Source organism: Labeo rohita, chromosome 18 (genome assembly GCF_022985175.1).
Source record: "Labeo rohita strain BAU-BD-2019 chromosome 18, IGBB_LRoh.1.0, whole genome shotgun sequence".
In the NCBI taxonomy this organism is placed as follows: Eukaryota; Metazoa; Chordata; class Actinopteri; order Cypriniformes; family Cyprinidae; genus Labeo; species Labeo rohita.
Window position 1 is genome coordinate 2,742,709 of NC_066886.1, and position 21,668 is coordinate 2,764,376.

The window sequence follows — 21,668 nt, forward strand, 5'->3', positions numbered from 1 at the left end:
TATTCATATTTTTGTATAGTCACATTTCTATAAAATTATTCTTTTTTGCCCAGTTATTATTATCATTAATATTATTATTGTATGGTCATATTTATACATAACTAAAAAATTCTGCCCATTATTATTATAATTATTGTAGTCACATTTATATATGATTATTTTTTCTGCTCTATTATTATTATTATTATTATTATTATTATTATTATTATTACTATTGTTATTGTTGTATGGTCATATCTATATATAATTACAATTTTCTGCCCAATTTTTATTAGTATTATTATTATTGTTGTTGTTTTTGTATAGTCACATTGTACATTCATTTTTATTTATTAAATTTTTTATAGATATTTTTTATTTTATATATTTTTGGGTTTTTTTGCCAAATTTTGCAGCCTCATTTTATCATCATTTTTATTACTATTAGTACTAAAGAAAAATATGACCAAATTAAGAAACATTACAATTGCAACATTTCACTGTAATAAAAATTCTAGTATTTTAGAAAAAAAAAAATTTTTATTTTACAATACAACTGAAATTACTATTACTATTATGACATTACTAATAATTGTTTTCACTATTTTCAAGCCAACAAAGTTTTATTTTGGTAAAAAAAACAAAAACAAAAAACAAAGCAAACATTTGAGATTAATAAATCGCACTAAAGTGGTTTTATTTCTCTACTTTTAGCTGCCTCCACACATTAAATGGGATATGAGAAGAAGCATCAATTAAAAAACATATTTTAACTGTAACAAACATAACATTCATTAAAACTTTCAAAATGCAATAGTGTGTAGGTTGTGTAAATTACTACAGTAGCTCTTAAAAATGCCTGAATTAGGCTTTATTACTAGCTGGCCATAATCTGACAATTTTCCTAAGGCCATTTACACAAGTCTCCTGCAATAAAAAGCACAGCTAGACAAAGTCTAGAACTACTCCATAATGAAAAACAAACAAAAACTAGTAACTATTTAAAATACAATGGTCAAAGTCAGCCGTAGAAGCAGTGGATGCATTTAAAGATGTGATTTTAGCAAAACATCAGCAGTTTTAGGCTCATTCTGCTGTGACATTAGCAATGCCTTCTTCAGTCCTCTCTCCTCTCTCTGAGACGTCCTCATCTGACCTGCTGAGAGCAACCAACTAAATCACATTTCAGGGCACTAATTAAAGGTCGTCTAGAGCATCTGAAGCTGCAATGTGTCAAGATAAGTTAACAGCAACTCGTCCCATTACAGTCTAAATGTAAGACAAAGGGATAGTGAAATGGGAACTGTCCCAAATGCAAGACAAAGAGGCAATACAGCGCAGTAAAATGCAATGCGTAGAGACACTAAAGTCAGGTTTGTGGTATATGGGTGTGTGCATGACGTACTGCAGTGTGTATTTTAGTAATGACACATAGAGAGGATAGGAAATGCAAATGTGTGTCATTACAGTAGACTTCGACCCTCTAAGATCTGTTATTTATAGAGATGACAACCACAGGAAGCTTTTGCTGTGTTCTCTAGAAGTCGTCTCTAGAAAGGCCGCAGTTATTTGATCAAAAATACAGTAAAAACTGCAAAAAATCTGAAATATTATTACAGTTTAAAAGATGTGTTTTCTATTTGTATATGTTTTAAAATGTAATTTATTTCTGTGATCAAAGCTGAATTTTCAGCATCGTTACTACAGTCTTCAGTGTCACACAAAAAAACATTTCTGATTGTCATCAATGTTGAAAACAGTTGTGCTGAGCAATATTTTGCAGAAACTGTGATTTATTTTAATTTTGTAGGAATCTTTGATGAATAGAAAGTTCGAAAGAACAGCATTTATTTGAATATAGAAACCATTTGTAACATTCTTAACTGAGACTTTTGATCAATTTAATGCATCTTTGATGAATAAAAGTAAGAATTTCTTTAAGAAAACTGAGCCTCAGACATTCAGATGGTAGCTTGTAAAAAACTTTTAATATTTTACTTTAGTTAAGCTGAATTGAATTAAGTGGAATACTGACACTATCTTCTATAAAGGATTTAATCTGGTATAAATGATATGGATAACAAACTAAAATTATTAAAAACATTTTGTGTTAACTGAAATAAAGATGAGAATTACAATTATAGAAAATGAAATAAAAAATAATAGAAAAATAATAAAATAAAAAAATTAAATAAATTCCATCTTTATTACCTTTTTAATGAGAGATTTTATGTAATCTGGTATAAATGATAGGCATAACACTGTATCAACCACATGATTATTAGTGTTAACTAAAACTAAAACTATTAAAAACATTTTTTAATATTAACTAGAATAAAGATGAGAATTACAATTATAGAAAATAAAATAAAAATATAACAGAAAAATTAAATTAATTAAAATAAAATAGAATAAAATAAAATAAAATATAAAATAAAATAAAATAATAAAATATTAGATGAAAAACTTAAGGAACAAAAATTAGAAATGTTGTCTTGGCAACTTGCTTTACAAAAGAGATCACTGATCTCAATAGCACTTCCTGGTAAAATAAAATAAAATAAAATAAAATAAAATAAAATAATCGAACTAAGTTTAATTTGAAGCCCTAAAATTACTGTAAATAAAACAAACTAAAACTGAAACAAAAATAAATTAAACCTGAATGGCAATATTTAAAAAATACATACATAAAAGATGAAAAAAAAAAAAAAAAAAAAAAAAAAAAAAAAAAAAAAAGTAAATTCAAGATATTAATAATAATAAATAATAATAATAATATTTCAGTAGTAAACTAAATTAAATATTTAGCTGCTTTTTAAAATATAAATGCAATTCATTTCGGAACTGACAAATTTTACAACATCACCTGTTATTTTAATGCTTTATTAAAGCAGCTTTAAAACAGTCTGTACTGTATAAAGCACTATATAAATAAATGTGACTTGTAAGTAAATTCATCAATACACTAGACATCCTTAAACCCAGCTTTCACAATCATCAGCTAAAAACTGAAAGTCTGATCACTAAGTAAAGTAACATCACACCTCTCCTCAACAGACCGCACCCAATGCCCGTGGTTTTTTCACATGCCTCATATCTAAGTATGAGCAACAGAAATGTTTTTCAATATTAACAAGGGTGCTGTGTCAGAAAGCCCATTATTGGTCATAGGTGTGGTAGCAAGCAGGCCAGTCGTAACAGGAAGCTCCCACCATGGCACACACAGCCACTTCCTGTTTGCTGGCAGAGGTTGGAGCGGCCGGCCCAACGGCAGGATATCCGCCGCAGACGAGACAGAGTGAGAGAATGAAAAAGTGAGAAAGAACGAGAGATAAATGTCTCCTTCCTGCTCCGGTGTTCTTGTTATCAAGTGCTAAATTACCCAGCGCAACTGCCAACAAACAAAACACCGCAATGTGAATATGAGAAAGTGCAAAAACAGGAGCTTAAAGACATTTTCAATATATTAGCAGGACACTGATCCATTTTTAATAACGCACACAAGGCCAAACCAACACATTAATTTCTCTGAAACGGAGGAATGCATTAAAATAGGAGTTTGCAAAGCATCACCCAGAACAACACAGCAACCACCCAGATTGCCCTAGCAACTGCACAGGAATGCCCTAGCAACAGTAACACCCTAGCAACTGCACAGCAATCCTCACAAGCAGAAATTATGGCTGTAAATTTTGCACAAATCAACAGAATCTGGTTTAAATATTCTGCAAATCAGCTTCTCTCACACCAAAGATTCGCTCATTCAATTTTTTGATTCCATCTTTATTACTTTTCTTATTAGAAATTATAGTTATCTGGTACAAATGAAGTGAATAACATTCACAAGATTGTTAATGTTAACTAAAACTATTAAACTATTATACTATTAAACTATTAAAAACATTTTTGCTCATTAAAATAAAGCTGAAAAAGCCAATAAAAAATAAAATAAAATAAAATAAAATCACTAAATGGAAAAATTATAAATTTTGTCTTGGCAACTAACTTTGTAAAAGCGATCATTGATCTCAAAGGGCTTCCTGGCAAAATAAAAGTAAACAAAAATAAAATTAAAATGAAAATTAAAATGACGCAAGTTCAATATGAAGAACTAAAATTTCTAACTGGAAATAAATACTTTGAAAAAGAGATCATTGATCTCAATAGGACTTCCTGGCAAAACAAAGATAAAATTAATTAAAATTAAAATTAAAATTAATAAAACTGGAGTAATTTCAATATGAAGGACAAAAATTTCTAACTGGAAATAAATAAAAATAAAAACTAAAACTGAAACAAAAATAAATTAAATGTGCATGGCAATATTTAATAAATAAATAAATACGATCAATCAGATCAATAAGATCACTAAAAAAAAAGTAAACTAAAATAGAAATGAAAAAATAATAATAAAAAAAATAAAAGTGAATTCAAGATATTACTAAAAACTATAATATACACTGCTGTTCAAGATTTGTAATGTTTTTTAAAGAAGACACTTATGCTCATCACGGCTACATTTATTTGATCAAAAATACAGAAAAAAATAGTAATATTGTGAAATATTATTGGAATTTAAAATAATGTTTTTTTGTGTTAATACACTTTAAAATCTGATTTATTTCTGTGATGCAAAAATTAATTTTCAGCATCATTACTCCAGCATTCATTGTCACATGATCCTTCAGAAATCATTCTAATACTTTAATTTTTTTTTTAGGTTTCCTTTGATGAATAAAAAGTTCAAAAGAACAGCATTTATTTCAAATAGAAATCTTTTGTAACAATATACACTATTGTTTAAAACTTTGGGGTCAGAAATGTTTTATTATTATTATTTATTTATTTTTTTTTTTTAAATAAATCAGCATATTAGAATGATTTCTGAAGGATCATGTAACACTGAAGCCTGGAGTAATGATGCTCAAAAATTCAGCTTTGCATCACATGAATAAATTATATTTTAAAGTACATTAATATAGAAACCTGTTATTTTAAATTGAAATAATATTTCACAATATTACAGTTTTTTCAGTATTTTTAATCAAATAAATGCAGCCAAAACATTACAAATCGTACTGATCCAAAACTTTTGAACGGTATGGTGTAAATAATACTAAAATCTAGAAACATGAGAAACCAAAAGAAGTGTGACCGTTAGAATGATGGAAATAGAGACACAAAGAGAAAAAAACACCCACGTAGAGAAAAGAAATCATAATGCTAGCATGACATCACAAAGAGAGGAAAGAGAAACTTAAAAATCACAAAACGGATTCAATAATCGAACGACTAAGGGACGGCACGTTCTCCCGGAGGATCTGTGCTGGTGTGTGTTTGTGTTTGTGAAGCACACATTGGCCCGGGGTTTTCAGGCTTCAGTCTGCACAAGCTGTTCTTTGTGCGTCCCTCTATTGTAAGGTCAGTTTCCAGAACCGGCCCGACCTGGCCTGTCCTCTCACAGGGGCACAATAGGGGCATTGAGTGGGCACTGAACTGCCTTTGAGCTTCGATAAAGCACCCAAAACGGCCGCTTCATCCTCTGAGCCTTTCCGGCATCGTCCAGGTCGATCTCTTAGTGTAGTGGGAGTTCATTCGTGCCCTCGTTCTCCATGAGGGGTGAACGGGCTTTTGGCTGGTTCTGGCGTGGCATCGCCCGGTGGGCGGGACGGAGCGCAGCTTGGCGCCCGGCTGAAAGCTGTGAAAGCAAATGATTTATGTGCTGTGTAAAGTGTGACTGACTCTAAACGACTGGATGGACCTCAGGGACTGTATAAAGTACAGCAGCGTTTATTTTGAATAGTGAAGCAAGTTTGGACAATATAACGCTTTTTATGCAACTAGCATGCCGTCCAAACACTCCACGGCCCTCAAACCTTAACAAGAGTCTGCTGACAAAGGCAGTAACAACAGCTCTCTAGAGCAAACCGATATTTATAACCGACTAGAGCAAAACACTCAATCATTTCACCCTCAAATCAAAAGAAAATAAGTTTTGCATAAAAAACTAGAAAGAAGTTTTCGCACATAATTGTTTTAATGACAGTTAAGCACAATTTAACCACTATATACTCATTACTGTAATGCATCCAGATGTGCACTTTCAGTTTTTTTTTTGGTAATTGTCATTAAATGATGATACTCATTAGATTGTCATTACTGTAAAAACTGCTTTATTCCATTCATGAAAATAAATAATGATAAAATTTAAAGGGACAGTTCACCCAAAAATTCTGTCATTAATTACTCACTCTTATGTCGTTCCAAAAACGTGAGACTTTCGTTCATCTTCAAAACACAAATTAAGATATTTTTGATGAAATCTAAGGTAGTAAGACATTGTTAAAATAGTCCATGTGACATCATTGGTTTAACCATAAATTTATGAAGCTACAGGAATACATTTTGTGCACAAAAAAAAACAAAAATAATGACAATTATTTAACAATTTCTTCTCTTCCCTGTCAGTCTTTGACGCGTGTTCACGAGAATACAAAATTTTCATTTTAGGGTGAACTATCACTTTAAATATTTAAATTCAAACGTATAACTACATAAAGATATTTATTTAACTTAAAATTAAAAAAAATAATATATATATATATATTTTTATAAATAGTACTTTATTTAAATTGGAACTTTTGTATGTAAATATTTGTATAATAAATACATTTATTGATTTCCGTTACAGGAATACAATGCTATTAGGCATTAAAATTAATTTTTATTTACATCAGCATAATTAAACGGAAGTAAAAAAAATTACAAAGATTATATTTTTTTTTTATAAATAAAAACAAAAAATAAATAATATTTTTTAAAACAGTACTTTATTTAAATTGGCACTTTTGAATTTAAATATTTATATAATCTACATTTTTTATTTTCCATCACTGGAATACAACATTAAACCATAAAATTATATTTGTTTCTTTTTTTTTGTTTGTTTTTTTTAATATCTGTGACAATTAAATATTAATATTAAGCATAAATACTCCTGTATAAACACAATTGTTAGATAATGTAATATATAGCCTAATAATATATATAGAATGTAAAATGTTCCCAAAATGTTCCCAAAATATATATATGAATATATGAAATGTAACCAAGACATCTTTTGACAGATATCATATAAAAGAAAACATCTACATAAAAAAAAACAAAAAAAAAAACAATAACAATAACATATTTTTTAAAATAAAAATAAAAAGTAATTTTTTATTTATTTAAATATTTATATAATATACATTTTTTGATTTTTCATTACTGGAATACAACTATTAAGCAATAAAATTAAGTTTTATTTATATTTGCAACAATTCAATACTAATATGCATAAATTACATAGTAATAACACAATTGTTAAATACTGTAATATATAGCCCAATAATATATAGAATGTAGAATGTTCCCAAAATGTAATATATATATGAATATATGAAATGTAACCAAGACATCTCTTGACAGATATCATATAAAAGAAAACATCTACATAAACAACAACAACAACAACAACAACAACAAAAAACAATAACAATAACATATTTTTAAAATAAATATAAAAAGTATTTTTTTTATTTAAATATTTATATAATATACATTTTTTTTATTTTTCATTACTGGAATATAACTATTAAGCAATAAAATTAAGTTTTATTTATATTTGCAACAATTAAATACTAATATGCATAAATTACATAGTAATAACACAATTGTTAAATACTGTAATATATAGACTAATAATATATAGAATGCAAAATGTTCCCAAAATGTAATAAAATATGAAATGTAACCAAGACATCTCTTAACAGATATCGTACAACAGAAAACATCCAAAAAACAAGTAAAAGAAACACTAACATTATATTTTAAGTAAATTTTTTTTTTATTTTAATATTTATATAATATACATTTTTAGATTTTTCATTACTGTAATACAACACTTAAATACTAATATTATGCATAAACTACATACGAAATGTAAATATGAAATGTAACCAAGACATTTCTTGACAGATGTCGTATAACAGAAAACATCTACATCCGAAAAAAAGAAAAAGAGCCGTCCCAACACTTTTGGTTTAGAAAACAAGCACATTATATACCGAGGTTTTAAACCGCCGAAAACCACAACAGAGAAAAGTGTTTACATCAGTTGTCTCTATTGCACAACACATCACTGAGTGACTGAAAACAAATGAGTGAAGCAGGAATATCCTTGTTTCACAATCTGACTCAACTATAACTGTCTGACATTTATAGAAAAGTCCTTGAAGCACAGCAGCTGCACATTAAAACATCCACAGATCATCAACACCTCACGCAGGTTTCATTTTCTAGAAAATGTGCATTTTCTTGAAAATGAAAACATTTAATTTCCTTGAAAATAAAACTGGAAACAGCATCCAGGTGAGACCTCGAATGACTAGTGTAAAGGCCATTTTAATTTCAGTTTTTCATTTTTGACTCAAGTCAGAATTATTTTGGTTAACAAAAACTAAAATGAAAAACAATAAAAAAAGAGAGTTACTTAAAATAAATAAACTTTAAATAGAATAAAATGTCATTTTTATTTCAGCTAGTTGCCCTTTTTTCCATTTAGCTGATGTCAACTTGATGTAGTAAAATAACAAAAAAATAAAAATGAATTAAAAACAGGAAAAAAGTCCAAAATGCACAACAAAATCACTAAAACTAACAAAAAATAGAAATAAAAACTAATTCAAAATATTAAAAAAAATAATAAATAATATTCAATAATAAAATAACTTCAATAGTGTCTCAATGCTGTTTTCAGGCAATACAGGCAATATATTGCTGAAAATATGACCCAGACTAAATACATGGTTTGGTCAAACCACCCACCACAGGGTTGTAGAGAAGAAAGAACAAGCGAGCGAGAGACATTAAACATAAGAGGTCTGAGGATGTCACGGCTTTGAATGAATTCCCCTGTGTGCTGATTCACTTCAAAGCTCTTCTAATGGGACGATGTCCTGACAACCAAATTCTCCTCTCATGCACTACATATGCTTTATGTTGCTGCTGAAAGGGAAATGCTTAGGGTAAGATGGTAATTTGTACCCCGGGGCTCTGTGCCTGCCATATGCTGCATGTTCCTCTCATGTTCCTCATGAAAGCTGATTTCTCCTGCTTTCTCTGTTGCTCTCTTGTGTTGATGACAACACAGATACGGAGAGATACGGAGGGATCATGCGTGTGGTCAAGGGTCTCGTCAGCGAGAACAGGGATAAAGGTGAATAGTAACAGCCTAGACGAGACGGTATCATCTTGAATTAGGAATAGGGGCTTGGATAGATGTGCAGACAATATAATTCGACAGTATGACATTATGTTACTCATAATCTTCATAAATGTGCTGAAAATGCAAAAGTAACTTAAATGTGACTAAAGAGTGAAAAAATTATTAAAACTATTGAAAAACTGTTAACTAAAACATATGCAAACTTCAAAATTGCTATTTACAGTATAGTTTTTGAAAGAAAGAAGTATCTTTGATAAAAAAAAAAAAAAAAAAATACAGAAAAATTCTGAAACATTATTGCAATTCAAAATAACTGTTCTATGTGAATATATTGTAAAATGCAATTTATTCCTGTGATGTAAAGCTGAATTTTCAGCATCATTACTTCAGTCTTCAGTGTCACATGATCCTTCAGAAATCATTCTAATTTATCATTTTTTATTAATATAAATGTTGAAAACAGTGGTGCTGCTTTATATGTGATGTGATCTGGGAAAACCTGTCGCATGTCGCGCTTGGTCGTTTCCAGGAAATTCGAAAAATAGGTCAAAATGTAATTTTTTTTTTGGTAAAAATTAGGTTTCATTAATTTATTATTCTATAACATCTTGTCTATTATCTCTGTAAATATCTCTGCAAAATTCACTTGTTTAGTGCAGAAAAAAATTATTTATTGCAGCAAGCAGAAATGACTGTGTCTTTCTCTTATGTTAAGAACGTGCTTCTGAGGTGCTTTCCCTTAACACCACAAAAACATTTAACCTAAAAAAAAAACAAACAAAAAAAAAAAACACATAACATATTTAATAAAGGTGTATCAATTCACATTCTCCGAAATTCCATTCTGGAAAATCATTGCTATCAGCCAACTTAAAATAGCCATAACTTTGGTTACGTTCAACAAAATAACAGTTTTGGAAAGGGCTTGAACCCAGCTTTCATATGGTATCAAAACCTAAAAAAGGTAAATTATCACCATGTGTTGGGTTTTCCTAGATCGCATCACATATTTTTGTGGGAACCAAGATACATTTTATTTTTCAGGAATTTTTGATATATAGACAGTCCAAAAGAACAGCATTTATTTGAAATAGAAATCTTTTATAACATTATAAAAGTCTTTACTGTCACATTTGATCAATTTAATGCATCCTTGCTTAATAAAAGTATTAATTTGTTTGGAAAAAAAAATTAAGAGACTCAAAACTTTTGAACAGCAACAAAAAGCTTGAATAAAACGGTAATTTTTCATTGTACGGATTCTATTGCTATAAATGAATGCGTTTTTACATCCCCAATATTAAGAACAAAAAACTTTTTTTTTTTTATAAAATCAACATTAAACTAAATTAAACTAAATTTTACATTAACATTATTTTCCTGTTTTATTAATGCAAAGCTGCTTTAAAACAGTCTATACTGTATAAAACACTACAAATACACTTGCAGAATCTGCAAAATGTTAATTATTTTACCAAAATAAGAGCGATCATTAAAAATGCATGTTATTTTTTTACTTAGTACTGAGTTGAATAAGATATTTCACATAAAAGATGTTTCACAACAGAAAATAATAGCAGAATTTATAAAAATGACCCTGTTCAAAAGTTTACATACACTTAATTCTTAATACTGTGTTGTTACCTGAATAATCCACAGCTGTATTTCTTCTACTTTTTCTGTTTAGTGATAGTTGTTCATGAGTCCCTAGTTCGTCCTGAACAGTTAAACTGCCCACAGTTCTTCATAAAAATCCTTCAGGTCTCACAAATTCGTTTTTGTGTATTTGAACCCTTTCCAACAATGACTGTATGATTTTAAGATCCACCTTCCACACTGAGGACAACTGAGGGACTCATATGAAACTATTACAGAAGGTTCAAACACTCACTGCTGCTTTAGAATGAAAACGAGCCATTTCTGATTTTCGGTTGTTGCCAGGGTGTTGCTATGCAGTTCCAAATGTGTTCTGATTGGTTGTCAGCATATTATTCAGTTACTGGCCAAGAGAGTCAAGAGAGTCCATCATGGACTCTAGAAATGTCTCAGGTCCCTAAAACATAATATTTAGGCTTTTAAGTAAAAAAAAAAAAAAAAAAAAAAAAACAAAGCACTTTTAGTGCTTTAATTAATAGCAATACTAAAACGCAGCACAAGGCAAACAACTATAAATCAACAAGTGCAGAAGATGCAAAAGGGCTCAGAAAGAGTCTGGAGACCTAGTGCGACACTGACCAAACCTCTGGTCCGCCTTTCACCCCGTGACCTCTGACCTCTTGGCCCACGATTTAATGACCCCTCTGAGAGATACGAACCCCAAACGCATCGCTCTGCAAAAAGAGCCGCTCTGGTTCGAGTCCAAACAGACACTAAAACAGCACTGGTTTTCTGGCAGGAACAGAAACTGCGCTTGGATTTGGCCCACGTGTCGAATCCCTCTGCGCAAACTCGAAATTAACACCAAACGCAACCGTCTCAAAGACCACACACATTATCGGACGCCTCCAGCGAGCTCATACGTCTACACATCACACCCGGCCTGTTGGAAGCGATCTGTCCTTGGGGCCGGCGCTGCCACATTATCAGAGTTTTAATGGAGACACGGCACATTAAAACGCTATTAAAGTGTGCCAGCGCCTCTCACAAAGGAGTGTGAGAATCGATCGTGGCCATTTTACGCTTTGTCATTCTGATTAATACAGTAAGACGCAGCGGGTGGGGGGGGAAGCATGTGTTGTGTTGCTTTACGTGATGAAAATTCCTATGCAAGGAGAGAGTCTTTAAACGGCAAGGGCGGGAACGGACCTGATTGAGACATCTGGCCTTGGAATGACCTGCTCCAGAAAACAAAAACAAAACAACACGCACCCCGACTCTGACCCCTCACGTTTCTATGGCGACAGCCCCTTTCCCGCCCATCTTTTACCAAGAGTCAACCTGCATAGATTCAACTCTAACTCACACACTTCAACTAAATACTCAAAGTTTAAGCATACATAAAAAAAAAAATCAGAAAGTACCGCATTTTAAATGTGTCTCAATTGCATAGACTTCTGTCACATACTGTAAGCATCTAAAATGCTAAAGGCCATGATTTTTGCATTTCACTGCACTGCTTTTCCTCTGTTTTTTATGTAAATCTGAGCTGTTGCAATCTTGAGTCTTTTGCAGTGTCTCACATGACACAGCATTCTAAAAAACACAGCACTCGCATTAAAAGTTTTTAAAAAACAATTTTTTTGGTTCCACTGCCCTGCGGTTAAACCGCAAAAGCACATTCTGTGTGAATGGCCCCTTCGAATGTGGTCAAAATTGCTACTTTAATATATATGGCTCTTATTCTGAAGGAAATCAAAGTCTTAAATTTCTGCAAGGGGATGTGGGTAATTTTATCATAAAACATTAGCCCAAAAATATGCACACCGACTTTGAAACACCAGATATAGTACATATAGTAATTCAGACTTCACAATTTGGGAAAAAACAAATGTAATTTGGGAAAAAAAACCTTCAGATTTGCTGTGCTTGTTTTTAGGGCTTGGCCGAAAATTTTTTGAAATTTTTTTATCAATATAATAATAATAATAATAATAATAATAATAATAATAATTATTATTATTATTATTATTATTATTATTAAATATATATTTTTACATATTATTCTTTATTTATTATCATTTTGTTATATTAATAATCAAGCAAAATTAATAACAACAACAATAATAATAAATGACCATTTTACATATTGTTAAATAATAATAATAATAATTATTATTTTTATAATAAATATATTTTTTTACATATTATTCTTAAATATTTTCATTTTACAGTGAAATATTACAATTGTAATATCTTTATTTTCATGTTTTTATTTTTATTTTAATAATAATCAAGCAAAAACAACAACAATAATAAATTACTACATTTATACATATTCTTAAATAATAATAATAATAATAAACTAAATTTTTACATATCTTAAAAAAATAATAGTTTAATAATTTATTATTTTTATTATTTTTCATTTAGCTTATTTATTAAAAATAATTACAAATATTTAAAAAATAAGTATTTAAGAATATAAAAAATATATATATAGTAATTTAATTAGCATTAGTATTTTTGCTTAATTATTATTACAACAAAAAAGTTATAATTGTAATATTTCACAGTAAAATGAAAATATAATATTTAAGAATAATATGTAAAAATATAGTAAATAATAATAATTTTATTGACAGTACAATTGTAAAATTACAAAACTAATATTTATGGCTGAGATTTTATTTTGGCAGAAAACAGTATGGAGCCTGTATAGACCGTAATAAATTTAAGGATGTAAAAGAGGGTCAAGCCAAGTGTTCATCATGTGCAAAAGTTGATTTGATTAGGGACAGAGCAGTCTAACTTAGAGTTTTAAATACTGGCATAAAATCTTGTTTGCAGCGTTGTTTATTCTAGGCAGAAAACACAGCCAGAAAGAGACTGTCTGACCAACGAGTAAAACAACCAAACAATTCATTTTCCACATTACGTTTAGAGACATGTGCAAATTATAAAGGCCGACTTAATAAAAAGTGATTCTCATGCAGAAGTACAAAAATATCCTCTGTGACCTCCAGAGGGTCCGTCCTACCGTCTCCCTGACGTACTGATGCACACTTGGCTCCGTCTCTGTACCTGGAAGAGCATCTGGCTCCACTGTGCTGGAGCTTAATGTGTTTTACGGCCTTTTTAAAAGGGCTATTATCAGCTTTGCTGCTCAGACATACACACACACACACACAGACAGCCGGGCATCACAACAAACGGCAACGCACAATCCCTCGTATTTGTTCTCACACTCTACAGGAGGTCCGTCTGTCTATCCACCTCCCTTTATCACCCTCTAGTCACTTTCTTCCTCAACTTTCCCTCTAGTTGTGTCAGAACCACCCTGAAGCGTGATTGATGATGCCATCCGGAGGAGACGGGCTTCACCCCAAACCATGACATCATCTCCTCGCTGGCGTTCAGCTGCAGGATTACAAAATCCACTGATGCTGATGTAAGCCGAGTCACGACTGAGAGTGCGAGAGAGAGAGAGAGAGAGAGAGAGAGAGAGAGGTGTGTACCTGAGACATAGAACCCCACTGACGCAAACCGGATTAATGCATTTCATAATCTTAGCAACTTCACATCAACATCACATTTAGCTTATTTTCCCATGAAGTCAACAATTCTAATGCGCCTTTAATAATATATTTACGTAATCCTCATTGCTACAGCTGAGCATTAATAAAATAAATAAAACATTCTTCATCTCTAAAGGAGAGAACTTTCACAAAATTGCTTCCCCTGAGAAGTAATTAGGGCTGAATCTCCTCTGTTCACCAACAAAAATACAATTTGCAAACAGTAATATTGTGCAATATTATTACAGTTTTGAATGTGTTTCCTATTAGAAAATGCAATTTATGAATTTTCAGCATCATTATTCCAGTCTTCGGTGTCATATGATATTTCAGAGATCATTCTTATATAATGATTTGCCGCTTCTAAAACTTTTTTGATTATTATCAATGTTGAAAACAGTTGTGCTGCTTCATATTTTTGTGGAAACCATGATATATTTTATTTTTCAGGGTTCTGTGATGAACAGAAAGATCAAAAGAACAGAATTTATTTGGAATAGAAATCATTTGTAACATTATTACGGTTTTGACTGTCACTTTTGATCAATTTAACACATCGTTACTGAGTAAAAGCAGTAATATCTTCAAAAAATATATTTCTGACACCAATCTTTTTTTATATGGTCACATTAACTGCAAAACATTATCTCAAAAAACATTTTTTTTCTTGTTTGCTCTCAGATATAAGAAATAAGTTGGTCTTTACTGTCACTTTTGATCAATTTTATGTATTTTTGCTGAATAAAATTATTCATTTTTAAAAAAAAAAAAAAAAATAAATAAACACCTTAAAATCTTCTTAAAAACTTTTCGTTTTTAATCTCATATGAGATAATTTTTAAAAAAATGTATTTACTGTCACTCTTAATCAATTTAATGCATCCTTGCTGAATAAAAGTATTCATTTCTTTCAAAAAAAAAATTATAAACATCTGAAAATAATCACACAATCTTCTCAAGAACTTTTTGTTTTTGCTCTCAGGTGAGAAATAATTTGTTAATGTCTTTACTGTCACGTTTGATCAATTTAACACATCCTTTCTAAATAAAAGTATTTAAAAATGTTTTTTTTACTCTCAGATAAAAAAATAACTTCCTTACTGAATAAGTTGTTAATTTCTTTCAAAAAATTATAAACAATCAAAAATAATTGCCAAATCTTCTTTTGTTTGCACTCAGATGAGAAATAATTTGTTAACTAATGTCTTTACTGTCACTTTTGATTAATTTAACGCATCCTTGCTGAACAAAATTATTCTATTTTTTCAAAAAATAATAAACAACCCAAAAAAAATAAAAAATACTAAACTCTAAATAACCGCAAAATCTTCTCAAAAATGTTTTGTTTTTGCTCTCAGATGAGAAATAAATTGTTAAAAAATGCCTTTACTGTCAATTTGGATCAATTTAATGCATCCTTGCTGAATATAAGTATTCAGTACTTTAAAAAAAATGAAATAGATATAAATAATATATATTTGGATACAGCAGTGTGAACGCCTACCTAACCCAGCAGCACAGCAACTCGGTGACCTCCAGCGGTTTAATTTGCGTCAATGTGAACGCCCCTCTAGTGACTCAAACAGCCTGCTCTAGTCCATGTACTGTCTGCAGGTTTGTCTGTACCTGTCAGCACGTCAGGTCTTTAAACCTCCGTGTGAGCATGTTTGCCGTCTCCAGCGAACGCTGGCCTGTAAGGATGTGCTGTCAGGCTGTTTGCAGATTCCTGACATATGTTTGTCCCTGAGCCAGACTGTAACTCACTCTCACCATGCTTCATATTCATGAAGGACTGCTGTATACGAACAGTACATACAAACAGACACGTCCGCTTACACAGACATACAGCAAACATGAACGACAAATCAAAGCTGCAGCTTGGTGAGGAAAGATGCTATTAGTTTTCCATGGAATCAGACTTGCATTTTTTTTTTGCATGATAGATGATAAAAATGTCCAAAAAAAAAAAAAAAAAAAAAAAAACATAAACCATATCTAAAGACTGAATATTTCACAAATCAGCTTTGGAAACCAAAAACACCCTAGCAGCATTGGTGCAAATTTTGAACTGTACCACTAATTTTGAATTTTTAAAATTCAGTTTAAAATAATTTAAAAACTACAAAAAGATTTTGAAGTTATTGTAAGTTTCTCAAATAATCACAAAAAGCATCAACCATTGTTTGGAACACAAAATGTTTGGGTCAGTAATATTATTTTAATTAAAATTGCTTAAAATGTATTTTAAAATGTAATTATTTATATATATATATATATATATATATATATATATATATATATATATATATATATATATATATATATATATATATATATATATATATATATATATATATATATATACATATATACATATATATATATATATATATATATATATATATATATATATATATATATATATTATATATATATTTATATAATTACATAATTATGTTATATAGAACATTTTAATACGTAACCATTATTATCACATTATAAGACATTTTCTATTTCAAATATTTTAAATAAATACTCTTCTATTTTTATTCAAAGAACCCTAAAAAATAACATGCATCACAGCTTCTACAAAAATATGAAGCATCTCAACTGTTTTCAACATTAATAATAATAAGAAATGTTTCTTGAGCAGCAAATCGGAATATTAGAATGATTTCTGAAGGATCGTGTGACTGAAGACTGGAATAATGATGCTGAAAACTCAGCTTTGAATCACAAAAATAAATTGCAAATATACAATATATTACAATAGACAACAGCTATTTTACAGTGTAACAATATGTGAACGTAGATCACAAAACCAGTCATAAGGGTCAATTTTTCAAAATTAAGTTTTAATATATTTACAGTAGGGATTTTACAAAATATCTTCATGGAACATGATCTTTACTTAATTTCCTAATGATTTTTGCCATAAAAGAAAAATCAATAATTTTGACCCATACAATGTATTTTTGGCTATTGCTACAAATATACCCCAGCGACTTAAGACTGGTTGTGTGGTCCAGGGTCACATATTTCACTATTTTCACTGTATTTTTAATCAAATAAATCCAGACTTGATGAGCAGAAGTGACTTATTATGACGTCATTTTTATAGAAAAGTCAATAAATGTAGGGATAATTGCATTGAGTTGTGGCTACAAATACGCAGGATAAATTTTTAGAAGAATGCGATCAATGAGACACATATTTAGTTAAACAAATGAAACCGATTAATACATCGCAATTTATCGTGATACTCCAGCAAATAAACCCTATGGGCTCTCATTAACAGACTAATGGTTCTCTTTTGTCCATCTAAGTCATATTTAATCAATTTATTCATTAGCATGTGGATGTGAGCGCGAGCAGGGAGGGGGCCGGACGCCGCACAAAGAGCCGCTTGATTTGTTCTGGACAGGTGGCCGAGCCGACCAGTAGCGGCTGCCGCTCTCCCCGAGAGCCCGCCCACAATGGCACTAAAGACGATTATGCAAATGCAAGACCTTTCCCGGAGACTTTCCCAGGAAGGGGAGCGCGAGAGCGAGGGGGATTGGAGGAGCGCGCGTGAAGGGGGGAGAGCTGCACTGCGGACGTCAGGCCGATTGTGTCTCAGCTGGCGAGAAGGATGGAAAAGGCTGTGCATTCCAGCGCTGCTCGCGAAAGATGCATTTCTGAACTGCTGCGGCTGGTTTATTGCGATCTCACCGCGGTTAGTGAACGTGGAGATAAAGCCACATCTGAAGGGCCTGATGAGTAATGTTGACATGCCCAACTGTAATAGGGAGAGATTATTGGCGTGATAATTACAGCTGACAGATGAGTGTCACAATCCTGCTGAGAATAACTAGATTCAAGTGAAAAGAGGGAAATATTAAAACCTTTAATTACAGACCAATGTGTCCGTGGGGAAAAGAAAGATGGTGGGAAGAGAGAGAGAAAGAGAGTGCAGCCCTCTTTTTATTTTTTGTTTCATTTTTGCTCATTTTTGTTTAGTACTAATATAACTAAAACTTAGACTGACAATTAAAAACAGGTAAAAAGACATAAAATACATAATTACTTACAATTTAAATGCAAAAATATAAAAGTAAAAACTAATTCAAAGTATAAATAAAAACTATTCTTATTTAATTTTTGCTTTTTTTTGTTTAGCTTAACTTTAAGTACTAAAACTGACATCATAAAAACTTCACAGTTATAAAAACAAAAATTTAAAAAAAATTACAAAACAAAAATTGCTTAAAAAATTAAAATGCAAAAATATAAAAATAAAAAGTCATTTATAAAATCTATAATTGATTTTCGGTTTCATTTTTGCTCATTTTTGTTTAGTTTAGCTTGAAAATACTAAAATAACTAAAACTAAGACTGATATAATTAATAACATTAAACAGCCATATTAAAAAAAAAAAAATCATAAAAATGACAAAAACACAGAATTACTTAATTAAAGTGCAAAAACATAAAAATAAAAACTAATTCATTTCTGTTCCATTTTTGCTCATTTTAATTTAGTTTAGCTTTAAATACTAAAATAACTAAAACTAAAACTAACGTAATAACTACACACATATTAAAAAAACTAATAAAAATGCCAAACCATAATAAAATTAACTGAAAATTAAAACAAAAATATAAAAAGAAAAACTAAATATTAATATTTTTATTAAAAAATATGAATAAAAACTATAAAAAATATATCAACTTGAAGTACTAAAATAACTCAAAATAAAAAACAAAGTGAAATAAAAAACTATAAGAAGTAAATTATTTGATTTAATTTAATCCATTTGTAAACCAACCTGTAATAAAAATTACAAAAATGACACAAAATTACTAAAATAAAGACTAAAATAACTGCAATTTGTCTTTTAAAATTTTAATAGTGATTTAAAATGTGACTTTTCTTAAGTTCCAGGTAATGCTTTGTTATATTATATACATTTGTTCCTGATGTAAAAGTTTACAATAGCATATTTTGGCCAAATTCTTAGGAAGCAATGCATGTATACTTTGCATATAAGGCATATAACTTTTTGAGACTTTTAAGACTTGAGCGCTCTTAAGTGCTCTGCATCGCAAATGCAATACCGGGTGCGTTACCAAGCAAGTTTACTACATCAGAAAAAGCATGCATATGGAACTAGCTATTTGATGTAAACATCAAAATGCATTATCTTACAAAACACAAACTATGGTAAAATCATTCTGAGGTCAGAACATATTATTGTGCATGCAAATATTCTTTATTAAATAATAATCTGCCCCTGAAATCATAATTTGTGTGAAACGAATACAAGTCGCTGATGTTTTACTGCCACTAATGTTCATTTTTGCTAAAACTGCAGTGAATTGTATGTATAGGTAGGTTTTGGAGTAAACAGAGGCATGTTTTCCTACTGAGATGTTGGAGATCTCACACTGCACAATCTCTCTTTTCTCTCACACAGTCAGACAAATCAGCTGTGTGAGATCTGATGCATGCAGACACAAATATAATCCTGTATTTACCCTCAATATTTACACATGCACAAGCACATAATCTTCGTAAACCGCTCAAGAAGCTTTTTCAACTCTCAGTGATTTGTGGTTGGTGCCTGAGCAAGTCTACAGTGGATCTGACACTCAATGCCACCATGTTAGCATGTTGCTAGGGTGCTTACAAATGGTGTGGGAAAAGTTATGCGTCAAAGTTTAGTACTTCATGACCTTCCTCCCACACGTGACCAGCAATTAGCTTTGAGTTCTGCCTACACGGGGGGCTTGTGATCTACATATTATGAAGGCCAAAGGTTCAAAAGCCCGGTCTGCTCCTGCTGGACGTGCCAGATTTCACCCATTCCCAATGGACGTCCTCACAAATGCCATTTAATTACACTGGCAGAACAGGTTGTGCAAATGCAAGCAAATCTATTGGAAACAGCTCTAGATGGATGAGTGAGGCCCAGAACTGATGCAACTGTGAGACTGTGGGAGACTAATGAGAGCTGAAAGTGGAAAAGTGGAAATATAACTATTTGGCTATTTTTTAAGCAATATCCATTTGCTTTATCCATTATCTAGGCTACTGGATAATGCTAACCCACTTTGCCTTTTAGTTCATTTTACACAACAGCCGGTATAGCCCAACTGACGTGCAAATAATTATTTTTTATTAAATATCAGGGTTAAATAGCTAATAATAAGACAAGGCATGGCTGCACAGTTCGTGGAAAAATCTAACAGCAGTTTTTCTGATCAAAACTCCAATTGTGATTTAATTTTTTTTTTTTTTTAAAGTTTAAGATCTGCTGCTTCTGTGTAGGGCAAAATTTTACCCAAAATGTTGAAATTATATATGAATGTGACTGTAATAATACTAATACTAATACTACTACTACTACTACTAATAATAATAATATATTGTTACCACAACTACCAAATTCTACCGATGTTAAACAAAATATAAATTATTACTATTATGATATTTCAGGGTAAAGTAAAAAAAATAAAATAATAATAATAATAAACAATATTGTTGTTGTTAATAAATAAAATGTATATAGGCAAATAAGAAATATTGTAATGTTTAAATGCACAGTAAAAAAAAGTACTTTAGAAAAATCTGTAATATATTATATTATATTATATTATATATTATATTTTTAATGAACATGGCAAATATTATTATTATTATTATTATTTAGTATTATATTACTGCTAGTACTGCCAAATACTACCAATATTAAACCAGACCACTATCAATATTAAAACAAAATATTAAATTATTGTAATATTTCAGTGTTAAGTAAAAAAATTGTATTTAAGAAAATATAATCTTAATATAATAATAATAATAATAATAATTATTATTATTATTATTATTAATACTAATAAATACAAATACAAAGGTAAATTAGAAAAATAATATATTTAAATGTATAATAAAAATAAGTATTTAAAAAAATCTATAATAACATTTCATAAAAACAACAACAACCACAAGAAACAACATAGTAAATAATATTTATAATAGTTATTATTTTTAAAAATGTATAAATATTTATAATTAGTATTTATAATTACAATTAATAAATATCAGAAGAATAAATATTATTATTTCAATGTAAAGTAAAAAATGAGTATTACACCCCTAAAGCTAAATATGAGAAGCAATAGTTAGTGATACTTCATTAACAGCAGTAATCAGTATGATATAGATTATAGGATCGTATTTTCCAGCTTTAGGTCAGGTACGG

General features: G+C 30.1%; 1 protein-coding gene across 2 annotated transcripts in view; it reads right to left on the minus strand.

Moving 5' to 3' along the window:
- Positions 1-21,668, minus strand: part of LOC127180621 (F-BAR and double SH3 domains protein 2) — a 101,527-nt gene that overhangs the window by 51,954 nt on the left and 27,905 nt on the right. The gene's annotated exons all lie outside the window — the stretch shown is intronic.